Below are 18,653 nucleotides of genomic sequence, written 5' to 3'. Positions count from 1 at the left end.
CGAGTCCGAACTATTCCACGAAAAACCCTACTGAGCAAGCAACTAAGGCCGACCTCGAATCTCGACGTCACTAGCGCAAGATAAGAGGTATCACCCGATACAAAAGCATATAACAGATGCCAAACATGCGCTTCAAACAGCGCGAACAGCCAAAATTAAACCCAAAACGAACAAAATAGAGCAACATGCATACATGTATACAAGCAAAGTTCACAAGATTCAGTACATCAATTCACGCCAAAGAGAAAGGAAACCAAAATTACAAAGAAAACCCAAGCGGATGCATTTTCACTGGAACTGTCGTTAACATCGTCCTCCGAAACAATCCTCCCACGACGGACCACCTTCTCCACATGCATCGAGGAGAAGTCGAACCCGGGAGCAAGAAGTCGTGCTTGACAGGCAGCCTTCTAAAAGCCCCTCTTATGCTCTGCCACGACGGAGCGCTCCATCTCGACGAGCCGTCCTTCCACGGCCGCTTTCCCCGCTGCCAGCTCCACGAGCTCTACTCTCAGCGCAGCAAACTCATCCTCTCGACCACCCAGAGTGGCCTCACTACGGAGACGCTCCTCAGCCGCCGCTGCCAACTCCCCCTTTAGAGAGGCCACAGCATCCTCTAAGACCCGCACCTGGTCACGGGAGGACGTCACCTCGTCCTCCAAAAAACGGGCCCGCGCCCGAGAAAAAGCGGCGAGCCCCTACAGCTCCCCCACTCGAGAAGCATAAGCCTCATTGGACCGCAATGCAATCTCAAGAGATTTCTGCACCCGCGCAAGGTCGCTACGCGCGGTCCGGAGCTCAGCCTCCCGCCGCTTCGCCTCATCAAGAGCCGCGGTGAGAGTCTTGTTATCCTCCCTCAGGATCTTGTTCGCCTCCTTCCATGGCTGAAGCCGACCCTTCACCTTAGCCAGCTCCTGCTCTTGCTTGGCCAGCTCCTGCTCCCGCTTAGCCAGCTCCTGCTGCTGCTTGGCCAAGTCTTCTCGCTGCTGGCCCCACTTGGGTTTCCAGTGACTCATTATGCCTATCACCCTCTGCAGCATGACCTGGGCAGCATCAAAACTGTCCTCGGGACTGATCCTGTCAATCAATCCCTGGTCCTCAGAGCTCAACAAACCCTGAGGAAAGAACCTCTCCGCGGTCACCCCCGCGCTCCGTAATGAATCCATACCGGCGGACGCGCTCACGTGATCCAGCCGCACCGTATCTATCCCCTTCCCAAAGCGATGGGACAGATATTGGGTCCGGGAAGGCCCCTGCGATGAGCCCGCCTGTAAACACCAGTCCCGCATCACAAATAGATAAGGAGACATGCGAGAAAGCCACAAAAACAAAACAAAACAAAACAAAAAACCAGACTCACCCCAGTGGCCTGGGCGGCCAGCCCGGAAGCCTGCACCTCAGGATCAGCGGCATTTCCTGCTTGCACCTCAGGCTCAGCGGCTTTTCCCGCCTGCACCTCAGGCTCAACGGCTTTCCCTGCTTGCAGCTTAGGCCCAGAGGCACTTCCTGCCTACAAAAAATCACCCAGATCAAACAGCCAGGCAACATAGCAAAAAGCCAGAGTGAAAAGTCCGAGAAGACAATACTTACCACCTTGGCAACTCGGACGGTCTGCTCGGAAACGCAGACCTCCACCTCAGCAACGCCAACCCCGCCTTGCAAAGGGATCCATAACGCCTCAAAAAACAAAGACGGGGAACTAACACGGAAAACACGTGCATATGATAAGCTACTCACCTCGGCGTCCGGTGCAGTAAGCCCGACACCCTGCACCACCTCCGCCGTAGCCACTGGCGAGGCCTCCATGGCCGGAGGGCTATCGGTGAGATCCACAGCGTCCACAACCCGGGAGGTCGCCTCCTCGACATCGTGAGAAGCGGAGGTCCCCCCGACCTCCTCCTTCCCCATCTTCCTCTTCCGGTGGGTCTTTAGGGAGACAGCATCCTCCTCCGGAGGCTCGGGAACCTCGAGCTCGGAAACATTGTAGCGGTGTTTAAGCTGACGCCACAAGTTTCTGCCCATAATGCCTGCAGAAAAGAAACAGAAACACATCAATAACCGGCAACCACACAAGTCCTAAAAACCTACCAGAGCACATAATACTCACTCTCTAGGCCCCTCTCCCTGAAAGGCGAATTCGCAAGCGACAAGACGAGCTTGCAATCCAATGGACGAGGGAGCGCGGCAAGATTCTTGATGGCGGCCGTCTCCGCGGCCGTCACCTTCAGATCCCCCAAACCGTGAAACCGGGACGGCTTGGGACACCAATAGAATGGAAACCTCGGCAAACCGCCTAAGTAGAACACCTCGTCTTCCAAAGGGTCAACACCCACAAGGGCGACCCGGAAAAACTCCTGCTTGAAATTTTTATACGATTGGGAGTAGGGAGTAAACAAGCCCCCATCCCTACTCCCTCTCAGGGACAAAATGCCATAAGGCAGAACGCCCATCTTCAACTGATAAAAATGAAGAAAGACGCGAAGAGACACCTCTATACCTAGAACTGTACACAGGACCTGAAAAGCCCTCAAAAAACCCCAACTATTGGGATGCAACTGGCAAGGAGCCGCGTTGATGAAATTCAAAAAATCGCACTCAAACTGGGTAAAAGGAAGACAGACACCCAAATCCCTAAAAAAGCATTGATATACATAGAAATGAGGGGGATCAGTAGACCTCCCCATATACACGCCCTCATCAGCTTGACAAGGCTCAAGCTGAATCATGTGGGAAATAGAGGAATCGCAAACCCTATGCGCTCTCCAAAACGCATTCACTTCGAGGAAAGAGCGAAAAATGCTCTGAGCCTCGGCCACCTCGCGTTTGACCCAGTCGTAACCAGGAACGCCCGGCTCTGGGCCCCTAGGTGGCGGCGAATCTTTCTTCTCAACAGTGACCCTTCCGGCGGCCACCACCTTGCCACGCGCCTTGCCCCTGGCAGACGCAGAGGATCCGGCACCACTTCCACCGGCCATGAAAAAAGAGAAGAAGCAAATAAAAAGGAAGTACCTGGTACTCCTCCTCAGAAAACAACCCTAACAAAGAAGGGACTACCGGAAACGACGACGGCGACGGAAGCGCAAAAGAGAAAGGAGGTAAAGGGAACCAAGAAAAGCTCTCGTACTCGAGAAGTCAGAAGAAAGACAGGGAAGACGCGCGAGAAGAGAGAAAGGCTAAAACTCTCCCCGAAATTCAAAACCGACGCGACACGTGTCAGTTGAAAGGCACACCCGATGACACACTTATTACCAAACCATCATTAAAAAACCGTCACTGCCCCCAATACGTCAATCAAACGTCTCCAGAGCATGAACAGTCGCGACACGTGGCGAGCCTCCAGCTAGCGTACGCGCAAAGCCACCTCTCCTCTCACGGGCCCGACCTTAACTCCTCGGCCTACGGCCTTCGGAGCTCGGGGGGCTAGTGTATTGACCGCATTTCGCACCCCGGCTCTCAGCCCGGGTTGACATTATAAGGGTCATCCCGGGCACGCGTTGAACAACGTCAGCCCGGAATCCGGACAGACCACGCCCGAGCCCGGAGATCTCGTCCCAGGCCAAAACCGTTCTCCAATTATACCATATTATGTCACAACGTGATCATATCATATTATATGATATCGTATCATATCATATCTTATCTCAGGCCCAAGACAACCCTAATTCACACAAAAGTATGTGCATTATATATACGAGACTCATACTCATACAAACCCTAACTTTGGCATCAGAGTCTCTTTTGCAGGTACCTCCCCCATCTTGGAGCACCAACACATCAAGAAAAGGAGGCTCACTGATCTTACTGGGCAGACCATCCCTACGGCCAAATTCCGGTAAGAACAATAATAATTTTAATTATTACATTTTTAAATATTAATTTCTTATTATATCATAATAATTTTAATTTTTGTGTGAAGATAATAATTTTAATTTTTAGTTCTATATTATATATGTTGAATGATTTGATGGGGGATTTTAGGATGAAAAGTATAGTAAAAATTGTTTGCTTTATATACATGAAAATATTTTTAATTTTTAAATAAAATATTGTATTTAGTTTTTCATATTAATGTCTGATTATTATTATTATTATTATTATTATTATTATTATTATTATTATTATTGTTATTATTATTATTATTATTATTATTATTATTATTATAACTTTTATTCTTTATAATATGTTGAATATTTTACATAAATTTTAACACAATAATTAATTTTAATCAAATTATGAGATATTTTTTCATTATAATTACTTTAAAATCATAATAATTAATGAAATTAGTCTCTTATGTGTTTATGTTTTTTTACATAAATTTTGAAAGAAATACGTTTTGTAAGAACTCTTGAATGGATTCTTAATATTTGTATATCACTATAATTTAATATCCTATTAATTATTAATAAATGGTTGAGTGAAATTTTTAAATGAGTTATTTGTCAATTGAGTTTATGTATAGGTTTGGATTGTTGAGTCTAGACCTTTAATGTTTTAATTATGATAAACCTTATGAGCAAAATGTCATAAGCCTTTTGAATATTTATGTTATTAATAAGTTTTCTTAGTGTATTCAGAATATTAATTAAAGTAAACTTAATTTATTCATAATGATTTTTAGAAGATGGCTCAAAATCAATATGGCATAAATCTCAAAATGAGACTTTAGTAGCAAGAACTCGGAATGGCTCAGAAAGAAAGAGTGTGAAAATTATTTGTATAATATTCCAAGTTTTGGGAATTCATTTGAGAAGATCTTGGTGGTTATGAATAGTTTGAAAAAGTATCTACATTCTTCATGAAGAGCCAAGAGCTTATATGAAGGAGATCATGTGCAAAATTGGAAAAGAAGTTGCAGATACTGTTGGGCTTGACTATGAAACACAACTTCAATATTTCACGCATAACTTGAGTTATAGATATGATCTTGAGGCAAACTTTATGGTTATGAAAAGGTAGAACAATTATCTACAACCTTTATGAAGAAGTTGTGCACCGAAAAATCCTACATCATGGACAAATATAATAATCAAGATGAAAACGTCATCTTCCTTACAGCTTGAAAATAATGTAGTATATTGAGCATATTTGGAGTTGTAGAAATGCAACTTAGCAAAACTCCTTGATGACCATTTTGAGGTATATATAACAATTATTTTAAAGATTTATATAAAACTAGTATTTTAAAGATTTATTATGTATAATATAATTAAAATTTATAATAAATTATATAAAAATATTATATTTTAATATATAAATTATATTTAAAATAAGTATATATATAAATATTTTAAACATACAAATTATAGTTTAAATTTATAATAAATAATTTGTACTGTAAAAAAATATTTTTATTTTATTGATAATTTATTTTAAATATTAATAAATAATTATGATAAATAAAAATTGAATTAGATAACAAATTGAAAAATTCCTACAATCCCTCTTATTGAAGAAAAGTCCCTAAAAATACTCTCGCACATGATCGAGATTCATGATTAATAGATAAAGGTTGATTTAGAAGTGTCATATGTAGATAAAATTTCACAAAGTGTATCAGCTAAGATGATTAAACAACATTCTAATTGTGACACCCTTACTACCCCAACACATACATTATAATAATGTAATTAAATTAAGAAGAATACATTTTCAAAGTTGGTAAAAGGGTTCACATGAGAAACTTTAAAAATCGTTTTCCAATAATCACAATATTAAAGATTACAAATTATTTTCAAAATGATATTTACAATTTCAAATCCATATAAAAATTCTGTCCTAAAAGTCCTCTGCCCCGATGTCACAATATCAGAGCATACCCCTAATTTAACTGTTGGCATTCTAGATGCCACTCACAGCCAGATCTTCCTCACCTAAAACATCCACAAAATTGTACGGTGAGAAAAGAAAACATCTATATGTAAAGTACATACAAACACACAACATATCATCTCATTATAACTCGATACTTAACAAAATATTCATAACCATTTCAATGTATCATAATTTATCAATCCAGCATCACGTCACAATTCGCAATCACAATAATCATCACAAATCTTGCAATCAACCCTATGCCAAGGTCACGCCTATAATATCTCTTGCCCAAGGTCGTGCCACCCCCGACATAAGTATTAATTGTCTCACACATCCCACCCTATGCCAAGGGTACACTCGTCTTTGATATATCACCTACCCAGGGTTCGTATCATCCCTGATCATCTAGGAGTACGCTCGTCCCTGAAGCATCACCTACCCAGGGTTCGTATCATCTGTGATCATCCAGGAGTACGCTCGTCCCTAAAGCATCACCTACCCAGGGTTCGTATCATCCGTGATCATCCAGGAGTACGCTCGTCCTTGAAGCATCACCTACCTAGGGTTCGTATCATCCCTGATCATCTAGGAGTACGCTCGTCCCTGAGCATTAGTGTGAGGAAACACATCGCAATCACATTCATAATCATGTCCATACAACATCTCATCCAATATCACGATTCTGTATCACATACACAATTCTATATCACATACTCAACAGATACGTCTAACAAAATAAGGGTTTACACATTCCTCAAGCAATTCACATCTAGATTATCAATTCTTATTAAATAATATAACAATAACATTCATAAATTAATATAATACTCAACAAAATTACCAATTTAATATAATTTCAACATAACGGTAAAACCCCCAATTGTTCCAAAATCTAGCCCACAGGCACTTTTCTACAATTTCGTTCTCCCTCTCAGATCATCATTCTTACAAATTAAATATATATTTTTAGTCCTCAACACATACAGAATCTAATAGGATCCTCAATTTCTCAAACAGAAATAGTCCAATTTTTCCCAAAACTTAACTTACAGGTACTTTTCTATAATTTCATTCTCTCTCCCAGAGCATCATTTTTACAAATAAAATATATATTCATAATCCTAAATTCATACAGAATCACACAAAACAACGAATTCTCTAAACAAAAATAATTATAAAATTAGGGTTCTTCCTCTACCCAATTTCCTCGTGTAACTCTACATATAAATAGTCCCCTTTTCTCCCGTACATGGATATGAAGAAGCTGAATCTAGATATGTAGAAGCTGAATCTACACTAGATCTGGTTGATCTCTCTCGCTGGGTTCCCCTCGGTCTGAAGCAGAAAGTAGAGGAAAGAAGAGAGAGAGAAGAAGAAAAGAAATCAGAAATGAGAGGTGTGCTTTTTTGGGAGTGGCAAACAGCTCTATATATAGGCATTCTGCACCGGAACGGCCCGTTCCGGACCCTTAAACCATGGCTAAAAATCACATCCAAAACGGCCCGTTCGAAAACCAGAACGGCCCGTTCTGGTGTGCATTAATTACACCCAACGACCATAATTTTGGGAACGCCCCGTTCCAAGCCCGTTCCCATTTAGGGTTAATGGCATATTTAATAGTCCGGAACGACCCGTTCCATCTTGAGAACGGCCCGTTCTGGGCTATTAACTCACATATAATTTGGTAGTTTGGAACGGCCCGTTCCAATTCCAGAACAGCCCGTTCCAAGCTACTAAATCACATACCTTTTGGTAGTTTGGAACGGCCCGCTCTGGTGTGCATTAATTACACCCAACGACCATAATTTTGGGAACGCCCCGTTCCAAGCCCGTTCCCATTTAGGGTTAATGGCATATTTAATAGTCCGGAACGGCCCGTTCCATCTTGAGAACGGCCCGTTCTGGGCTATTAACTCACATATAATTTGGTAGTTTGGAACGGCCCGTTCCAATTCCGGAACAGCCCGTTCCAAGCTAATAAATCACCCCTATCACCTTTATAAAATTACCAAAATACCCTCAATTAAAATAAATAAATAATAAAAATGAAATAAAAACTGGGGTGTTACAATTCTCCCCTCCTTTAAGAAATTTCGTTCTCGAAATTACCTGAAGCAAATAAAAATGGATATGAAGCTTTCATCTTCTCCTCTAACTCCCAAGTAGCACTTTCAGGTGTAGCTCCTCCTCCCCAAATAACTTTCACCAAAGGAATTTCCTTACCCCTAAGTTGCTTCACCATTCGATCCTCGACTCTCACCGGGGTAGCTTCCACAGTTAGGTTCTCCTTAACCTCAAGATGATCCGACTCAATCACATGCGAAGGATCATGGATGTATTTCCGAAGTTGGGAAATGTGGAAAACATCATGGAGATTTGACAGATTAAGAGGCAAAGCAATTTGGTAGGCAACACTACCGACTCTTTTTAGAATTTGGAAAGGACCAATAAATCGAGGAGTAAGTTTTCTGGATTTCAATGCCCTGCCAACCCTAGTCCACGGAGTGACTTTCAAGAACACATGGTCACCTTCTTGAAATTCCAAGTCCTTCCTTCTCCTGTCAGCATAACTTTTCTGTCAACTCTGAGTTGTTCTCATCCTCTATTGTATCAATCTAACCTTATCAGTGGTTTGTTGCACAATCTCAGGTCCTAAGATAACATTATCACCAGGTTCGCACCAACACAAAGGGGTCCTACATCTCCTACCATACAAGGCTTCATAAGGTGTCATACCTATACTAGAGTGGTAACTATTATTATAGGTAAACTCTATCAAAGGTAAAAGACTATCCCAACTACCCCCTTGGTCCAATACACAGGCTCTAAGCAAATCCTCTAAAGATTGAATAGTCCTCTCAGTCTAACCATCAGTTTGAGGGTAGTAAGCTGAATTAAGTCTAAGTTGGGTCCTCAAAGCTTGTTGTAGGCTCTCCCAAAACCTAGAGGTGAATCTAGGGTCTCTGTCTGACACTATACTAGATGGTATCCCATGCAATCTCACAATCTCATCAATATACAGTCCAGCCAATCTCTCTAGAGAGTACCTAATGTTAATAGGTAAGAAATGTGCACTCTTAGTCAACCTATCAACTATAACCCAAATGGAATCCTGCCCTCTCCTAGTCCTAGGCAAAGCAACTACAAAATCCATAGAAATGTTATCCCACTTCCACTCGGGTATACTCAAAGGCTGAAGCAGTCCTGAAGGTTTCTGATGTTCTATCTTAGCCTTCTGAAACACTAAACAGGCACTCACAAATTCAGCTATATCTTTCTTCATCCTAGGCCACCAAAATATCTTCCTACGGTCTTGATACATCTTAGCTGCTCTTGGGTGAAAACTAAGCTTGCTCCTATGACCTTCCTCTAGGATCAAACGTCTAAGTGTAGGGTCACTAGGCACGCACACTCGGTCTTTAAATCTTAACACTCCATCTACACCCAAGGTAAATTCTCCTCCAATACCTTGTCCTATAGCCTCACGTGTAGCCACTAGAAACGAATCCACCAACTGTGCTTCTCCAATTTTCCTCAACAACTCACTAGTCACTTGAGTCATATCTAGTCTCACACTACTAGGGGTCACCTCACAAGTCAAACTCAAGTCTCTAAATTGAGCCAAAAGGTCCATCTCCCTAATCATAAGAGAAGACAAATGCAACAATTTCCTACTTAAAGCATCAGCCACCACATTGGCTTTGCCCGGATGATAACTAAGATTAAAATCATAATCCTTAAGGAACTCTAACCATCTCCTTTGCCTCATATTTAATTCCTTTTGGTCAAATAAATACCTAAGACTCTTATGTTCACTAAACACCTCAAATTTTGAACCATACAAATAATGTCTCCAAATCTTAAGTGTGAATACCACAGCTGCTAATTCAAGATCATGGGTGGGATAATTCTTCTCATGTATTTTCAATTGCCTAGATGCATAAGATACGACTTTTCCTTCTTGCATTAACACTCCACCCAAACCCATCTTAGAAGCGTCACAATAAACCACAAAAGTCTTACTAAAACAGGTGCACTAGTTAACTTCTCCTTAAGGGTTCGGAAACTATTCTCGCATTTACTATCCCATACAAACACAACTCCTTTCCTAGTTAAACTTGTCAAGGGTAATGCTAACTTAGAGAATCCCTCTATGAATCTTCTATAGTATCCAGCCAATCCAAGAAAACTCCTAATCTCACTAACTGACTTAGGTGTCTCCCAATTAAGCATCGCCTCAACTTTAGATGGATCTACTGCTATACCCCCACTTGAAATCACATGTCCTAAGAAACTCACCTCCTCTAGCCAAAAGTCACACTTAGACAACTTGGCATAAAGTTGTCTCTCCCTGAGAGTTTGAAGTACTACCTTTAAGTGTTCCTTATGCTCTTCTTTAGTCTTGGAATAAACTAGTATGTCATCTATGAAGACAACTACAAATTTATCCAAATACGGATGAAAAATTTGGTTCATGTAATCCATAAAAATTGTAGGAGCATTTGTCACACCAAAAGGCATTACTAGATACTCATAGTGTCCATAACGAGTCCTAAATGCTGTCTTAGGTACATCCTCACTCTTAACTCTAATCTGATGGTACCCCGATCTAAGATCAATTTTACTAAATACACAAGCACCCACCAACTGGTCCATAAGATCATCTATCCTAGGCAATGGATATTTATTCTTAATGGTCACCTTGTTCAACTGGCGATAATCTACACACAATCTCATACTACCATCCTTCTTCTTAACTAATAGTACGGGTGCTCCCCAAGGTGATACACTAGGCCTCACAAACCCCTTCTCCAACAAATCTTCTATTTGTTTCTTAAGCTCCACTAACTCTACGGGTGACATCCTATAAGATGCAATAGAAATAGGTCCTGTTCCTGGTACTAAGTCTATGGAAAATTCTACTTCTCTTCTAGGTGGTAAGCTAGACATATCATCAGAGAAGACATCCGAAAAGTCACATACAACAGGCAGTTCATTCACCAAAATATTACTATCAGAATTCAAAGAAGCTAACAACATGTACACTTGGGCATCCTCTTGTAAAGATACCTTAACTTGGTTGGCAGTCAAATAATCCTTACTCACTTTTTCAACAGGCTCACCGAAGACAATAGATTTATCAGCACAATTCAAAAGGACATGATTGGAAGATAACCAGTCCATACCCAGAATAACATCTAGCTGACTTAGAGGCAAACAAATTAAGTCAACTATAAAATCTCTACCATCAATAATGAAAGGACACTTTAAACAGACATCAGAAGTAGACACTGAACCACTAGTTGGTGTCTCTACTATTAATTCAAAAGACAAGGAATAAACAGATAATTTTAATTTGGACACACACGCATGTGATATAAAAGAGTGAGTCGCACCAGAGTCATACAACACAATTAGAGGAGTTCCATTGATGAAACACATACCCTGGATTAAGTCTTTGGATTGAGTAGCTTCAACACCACTCAAGGCAAACACCCTTCTTGTCACTCTAGGTTTACTAGCGCTCCCTCCAACCTCTGTTGTTCCTTTCTTGTTATTGGGGCATTCATTAGCTTTGTGTCCCTTCTGTTGACAGTTGTAACATGTTATTGCTCTTGGTATTCGACACTCAATTGTCCTATGCCCTGGCTTCCCATAGTTGAAGCAGTTGTTGTGTGGAATAGAACTCACACTCCCTCCTCTAGACATTTGACTAGCTTGGCTCCTTGGTTGCACAGAATCTTGATTATTCACTTTAGAACTTGAATTCCCGGCAGACTTGGTGTAAGGTTTACCCTTACTAGATGACCCAAACTTATTATTCCTCACGGGTCATCCACTCTTATAATGAGTTACCCTAGCACGGTTGTCCTCATCATATACTCGGCACTTGTTTACCAATTCATGATAGTGAGTGATCCCTTGATAATTGAAAACTTGTTTAATCTCAGGACGAAGACCGCTCACAAACTTCACACATTTTTCCTCTTCATTGCCCACACCATCATACATAGGACAAAATCTGACCAAGTCTTCAAACTTAGTCACATACTCAGCCACAAAATTTTCTCCTTGCTTCAACTCAAGGAATTCCACCTATTTCTTATGTCTTACATCTCGGGGAAAGTATTTCTCCAAGAATAGCCGCTTGAAATTCTCCCAGTTCACTTGGGTACCTGTAGCTATCATTCTTTGCAGAGCACCTTGCCACCAGATTCCAGCCTCTCCAGAAAGCATGAAGGCAGCCAAAGTCACCTTCTGTATCAAAGGACATCCCATAGCTTGGAATATCTTTTCCACTTTAAAAATCCAGTCAGCAGCTCCATCAGGATTATAACCCCCACGGAAGCTTGGCGGATTATTTCGCTGGAATCTCTCCAACCAATCTATCTCTGGTCGTTGGTTCAAATTACCAAGAGCCTGAGCCATCGCTTGTAGAGCATCAGCGATTGCACGATCATTCCTACCTCCTGCCATTACTTTTCTGATCTCCAGAAAAGTTAACAATTATACTATAAGTAAACAACAAACTTAATCAATCACAACACTAACATATCAACAGATTCCACAATCAATCATTCCATCAATCATCTACCAAACAAGCATAGTAGACTCATAACTCACGGCCGATTGGATCGACCTGCTCTGATACCACTAAATGTGACAACCTTACTACCCCAACACATACATTATAATAATGTAATTAAATTAAGAAGAATACATTTTCAAAGTTGGTAAAAGGGTTCACATGAGAAACTTTAAAAATCGTTCTCCAATAATCACAATATTAAAGATTACAAATTATTTTCAAAATGATATTTACAATTTCAAATCCATATAAAAATTTTGTCCTAAAAGTCCTCTGCCCCGATGTCACAATATCAGAGCATACCCCTAATTTAACTGTTGGCATTCTAGATGCCACTCACAGACAGATCTTCCTCACCTAAAACATCCACAAAATTGTACGGTGAGAAAAGAAAACATCTATATGTAAAGTACATACAAACACACAACATATCATCTCATTATAACTCGATACTTAACAAAATATTCATAACCATTTCAATGTATCATAATTTATCAATCTAGCATCACGTCACAATTCGCAATCACAATAATCATCACAAATCTTGCAATCAACCCTATGCCAAGGTCACGCCTATAATATCTCTTGCCCAAGGTCGTGCCAGCCCCGACATAAGTATTAATTGTCTCACACATCCCACCCTATGCCAAGGGTACACTCGTCTTTGATATATCACCTACCCAGGGTTCGTATTATCCCTGATCATCTAGGAGTACGCTCGTCCCTGAAGCATCACCTACCCAGGGTTCGTATCATCCGTGATCATCCAGGAGTACGCTCGTCCCTGAAGCATCACCTACCCAGGGTTCGTATCATCCGTGATCATCCAGGAGTACGCTCGTCCCTGAAGCATCACCTACCCAAGGTTCGTATCATCCCTGATCATCTAGGAGTACGCTCGTCCCTGAGCATTAGTGTGAGGAAACACATCGCAATCACATTCATAATCATGTCCATACAACATCTCATCCAATATCACGATTTCGTATCACATACACAATTTCATATCACATACTTAACAGATACGTCTAACAAAATAAGGGTTTACACATTCCTCAAGTAATTCACATCTAGATTATCAATTCTTATTAAATAATATAACAATAACATTCATAAATTAATATAATACTCAACAAAATTACCAATTTAATATAATTTCAACATAACGGTAAAACCCCCAATTGTTCCAAAATCTAGCCCACAGGCACTTTTCTACAGTTTCGTTCTCCCTCTCAGATCATCATTCTTACAAATTAAATATATATTTCTAGTCCTCAACACATACAGAATCTAATGGGATCCTCAATTTCTCAAACAGAAATAGTCCAATTTTTCTGAAAACTTAACTTACAGGTACTTTTCTATAATTTCGTTCTCTCTCCCAGAGCATCATTTTTACATATAAAATATATATTCATAATCCTAAATTCATACAGAATCACACAAAACAACGAATTCTGTAAACAGAAATAATTATAAAATTAGGGTTCTTCCTCTACCCAATTTCCTCGTGTAACTCTACATATAAATAGTCCCCTTTTCTCCCGTACCTGGATATGAAGAAGCTGAATCTAGATATGTAGAAGCTGAATCTACACTAGATCTGGTTGATCTCCCTCGCTGGGTTCCCCTCGGTCTGAAGCAGAAAGTAGAGGAAAGAAGAGAGAGAGCAGAAGAAAAGAAATCAGAAATGAGAGGTGTGCTTTTTGGGAGTGGCAAACAGCTCTATATATAGGCATTCTGCGCCGGAACGGCCCGTTCCAAATCCGGAACGGCCCGTTCTGGACCCTTAAACCATGGCTAAAAATCACATCCAGAACGGCCCGTTCCAAAACCAGAACGACCCGTTCTGGTGTGCATTAATTACACCCAACGACCATAATTTTGGGAACGCCCCGTTCCAAGCCCGTTCCCATTTAGGGTTAATGGCATATTTAATAGTCTGGAACGGCCCGTTCCATCTTGAGAACGGCCCGTTTTGGGCTATTAACTCACATACAATTTGGTAGTTTGGAACGGCCCGTTCTAATTCCAGAACAGCCCGTTCCAAGCTACTAAATCACATACCTTTTGGTAGTTTGGAACGACCCGTTCCAATTCCGGAACAGCCCGTTCCAAGCTACTAAATCACCCCTATCACCTTTATAAAATTACCAAAATACCCTCAATTAAAATAAATAAATAATAAAAAAAATGAAATAAAAACTGGGGTGTTACACTAATAAGCACATAAATAATTAAAAGTCACATTGTAGTAATTAATGTTGGGGACTAAAATAATAGTTTTGAGTTTTAGAAGATAAATAACAAAGAAAAAACTTATAGGACTAAACTTAAAATATACTTATTTTGTATGGATGAAAAATATATTTAAACCAATAATATATTATTTATATAAAATATAAATAATATCTTTTGATATATATATATATATATATATTATAAATAATCAAGGAGCAAGAGAGTTTAATATACTGATCTAACTTAAGAAATGTTGCCTTTTGTAAGTTGTTAAATCATGTAAAATATGACAATCACTTTAGTGGCGAGTACAAACTATTAATGACACAAACTATTAATGAAAACAACAATTATGTCAAAATTAAAATAATAATTATTGTTGTTATTGTATAAGTAGTGACAACGACATCTAATGTTGCTGCAAAACTTTTTGCAACAATAGTTCTTGCAACTACAATTTTCTTGCTAGGACATTTTTTACCAATGACAATTGAGTTTTGTTAATAACGAATGTTGCTACAAATGACCTTCCTTCTTGTAAGGAGAAGGCGAAGAGCAATGAGACCCTCAAGGGTCAACTTCTCTCTAAGATTCCATGCTCTTTAGCTCGAATTTGAATTTCTACAACTCGACCACCACTTAAAGGAAGGATAAGGATGCTCAAGGTGGAACCAGAAAAAGAAATAATCTTTCTTGGCTCAATAGCTTATCTTTATAAAACTTCTCTCTATAAATTGAAAGAAATTACCTTATGATGTTTATTATTTCCGAAAACCTTATATGTCTTCCCGTTCTTGGAAAACATTGTTGTCAACCTGAATAACTATAAACAACTTAACTTATAAGTGTGACACCCTTACTACCCCAGCACATATATAATATAATTTAATTAAGAAGAATAAACTTTCAAAGGGTTCGTAAAAGGGTTCACATAAAACTTCAAAATTGTTCTTTCTTCAATATAAGAAAATGACTGAAAATTAAAACTTGAAAGGTAAAATTTAAGAGTTTACAATTTTAAAATCATTTATTACAATACCAAATCCATATAAATATTTTGTCCTAGAAATCCTCTGCCCCGATGTCACACTATCAGAGCATTCCCATAATTTAACTGTTGGCATTCTAGATGCCACTCGTAGCCGGATCTTCTTCACCTAAAATATCCACAGTTTATACAGTGAGAAAAGAAAATATCTATATGCAAAGTACATACAAACACATCACAATATAATCTCATCACAATTTATTATTTGATAAAATATATATAGATATATATATATATATATATATATATATATATATATATATATATATATATATATATATATCAATCATTCATGATCTTCACATCTCAATTCACATTTAACATATCTCATTTCACATACATATCTCAATCCATCATAATCCACACCAATTATACAATTTACAACATCATTTCCATATCCATAATTCATGTCAATCTTACAATTAACAATATCATATCCACATCCATAATTCACACCAATCTTACAATTTACAACATCATTTCCATATCCATAATTCATGTCAATCTTACAATTAACAATATCATATCCACATCCATAATTCACACCAATCTTACAATTAACACTATGCCAAGACCTCGCCACATCTGACACAAGTGATACGGGTTAATTGCCTCCCACACCAAACCAGGGTCACGCCCTCCCTGTAGCATCACTTACCCAGGGGTCGTGCCATCCCTAGTCATTAAGGAGTACGCTCGTCCCTGAAGCATCACCTACCCAGGGTTCGTATCATCCCTGATCATCCGGGAGTATGCTCGTCCCTGAAGCATCAACTACCCAAGGTTCATATCATCCCTGATCATCCAGGAGTACGCTCGTCCCTGAAGCATCAACTACCAGGGTTCGTATCATCCTTGATCCTTTAGTGTGAGGAACCACAATCACATTACAATCCACACAATCTCTTGCAATTAGCCCTATGTCAGGGCTGCCATAATTGACATAAGTGGTGTGTGTTAACTGTCTTACTCATCCCACACCATGCTAGGGTCACGCCCTCCCTGTAGCACCACTTACCCAGGGGCCGTGCCATCCCTAGTCACTGATGTGAGGCACCACAATCACAATCATAATCACATCCATACAACATCTCATCTCATAATTCAAATTCACATCACGTACACAATTCCACCTCACATACACAACAGATAAGCCCAACAAAATAAGGGTTTACATACCCCTCAAGTAATTCACATCAAGATCATTCATTCTTATCAATCAATACAATAATAACATTCATAAATTAATATAATTTTAACACTAATAGTGAAACCCCCAATTGTTCCAAAACCTAACTCACAAGCACTTTTCTACAGTTTCGTTCTCCCTCTCAGATCATCATTCTTACAAATTAAATATGTATTTCTAATCCTCAACACGTGCAAAATCTACTAGGATCATCAATTTCTCAAACAGAAATATTCCAATTTTCCCAAAACCTAGCTTACAGGCACTTTTCTATAATTTCGTTCTCTCTTCCAGAGCATCATTTTTACAATTAAATCATATATTCATAATCCTAAATTCATATAGAATCACATAAAACCAAGAATTCCCCAAACAGAAATAATTATAAAATTAGGGTTTTTCCTCTACCCAACTCTACATATAAATAATTCTTTTTTCCCCCGTACCTGGATAAATAGGAACTAGGGCATAACCTCCACCTCTCTTTCCTTAAATAGGAACGGGAACTAAAACTGGGACAAAACCTCATCCTCTGAGTTCCTCTTGGTCTTCAGAGAGAAGAAGAGGAAAGGAAGAGAGAACAGAAGAGAAGAGAGAGTGAGAATGAGAGGTGTAAAAAAATGAGAGGATTTGAGGCCTATTTATAGGATTTTTCGCCCACCTACCACTACGGCCCGTTCCAAAACCGGAATGGTCCGTTCTAAAACTCAGCAGAACGGCCTGTTCTCCCTCTGGAACGGTCTGTTCTGCAAGAAGAACGCCCCGTTCTCCAAGCAGAACGGCCCGTTCTACTTGGAGAACGACCCATTCCAAGCCCGTTCTGAAGCAACGCAGAATAACATATTTACATCCTTTGGAACGGCCCGTTCCAACTTTGGAACGACCCGTTCTGGCAATCAAAAATACCCCTAAACTTTTAATAAATTTACGAAAATACCCATAATAATAATAAAAAAATTGGGGTGTAACAATAAGGATTATCTATTCCTTAAAAATCACAAAAAAAATATACAACACAACACAAAAACTTCAAATATCAATTAATCAAGACACCATCAAACAACACATGCATAAAAGCAACACATACAATGTTACAACTTTTGTGCTCTTTTCCTTTATGATCACAAGCTATTTAAACACAAGCTTTTGAGTTTTTTTGTCACAAACTGATTAATTATAAGTTTCCAAACTCTTCGCCTTTATGATTGCAAGCTGATCAACTATGAGTTTTTGAGCTCTTTGCCATTACGATTACAAGTTGATCAACTACGAATTTTCCAGGTTATCATTTTAATGATTACAAGCTAATTATTTATGAGCTTCTAAGCTCATCTTAATAATTACAAGCTAATAATATACAAGCTTCCAAACTCGTAATCTTAACGATTACAAGCTAATTATTTCAAGCTTTCAAACTTAACATCTAATTAACAATTATAAGTTAATCATTTAGGAGCTTTCGAACTCAACTTGATGATTACAAGCTAATCATTTACAAGCATACAAGCTTATCATCTTAAACAATTATGAGCTAATCACTTCCAAGATTTCAAGCTTATTTATCTTAACAATTACAAGATAAACACTTATAAGCGATTAAGCTTATTATCTTAAATGGTCATGCATTAGTCATTAGTAAAAACTTATCATGATAAGATTTTGAAACATGAATGATCATCTTGAAACAGGTATAGGAAAGAAAAAGGAACTTGACCCTAACCGCGACCTACCGATAGAACCAAAGTTATCAAAATAAATATGCGTGACCC

General features: G+C 39.2%; 1 protein-coding gene across 1 annotated transcript in view; it reads left to right on the top strand.

The window, feature by feature from the left end:
* LOC145958260 (uncharacterized) overlaps window positions 1-15,881 on the top strand; it is a 28,268-nt gene extending 12,387 nt beyond the window's left edge. The window contains exon 3 of the transcript XR_014433965.1: window positions 3,731-15,881. The gene's annotated coding sequence lies outside the window, so the exon portion shown is untranslated. The remainder of the gene's footprint in view (window positions 1-3,730) is intronic.
* The last annotated feature ends 2,772 nt before the right edge of the window (window positions 15,882-18,653 follow it).

This window comes from Cajanus cajan, chromosome 5 (genome assembly GCF_000230855.2).
Source record: "Cajanus cajan strain Asha chromosome 5, NIPB_CcT2T_4, whole genome shotgun sequence".
In the NCBI taxonomy this organism is placed as follows: Eukaryota; Viridiplantae; Streptophyta; class Magnoliopsida; order Fabales; family Fabaceae; genus Cajanus; species Cajanus cajan.
This window is presented reverse-complemented; position numbering and strand designations above follow the sequence as displayed.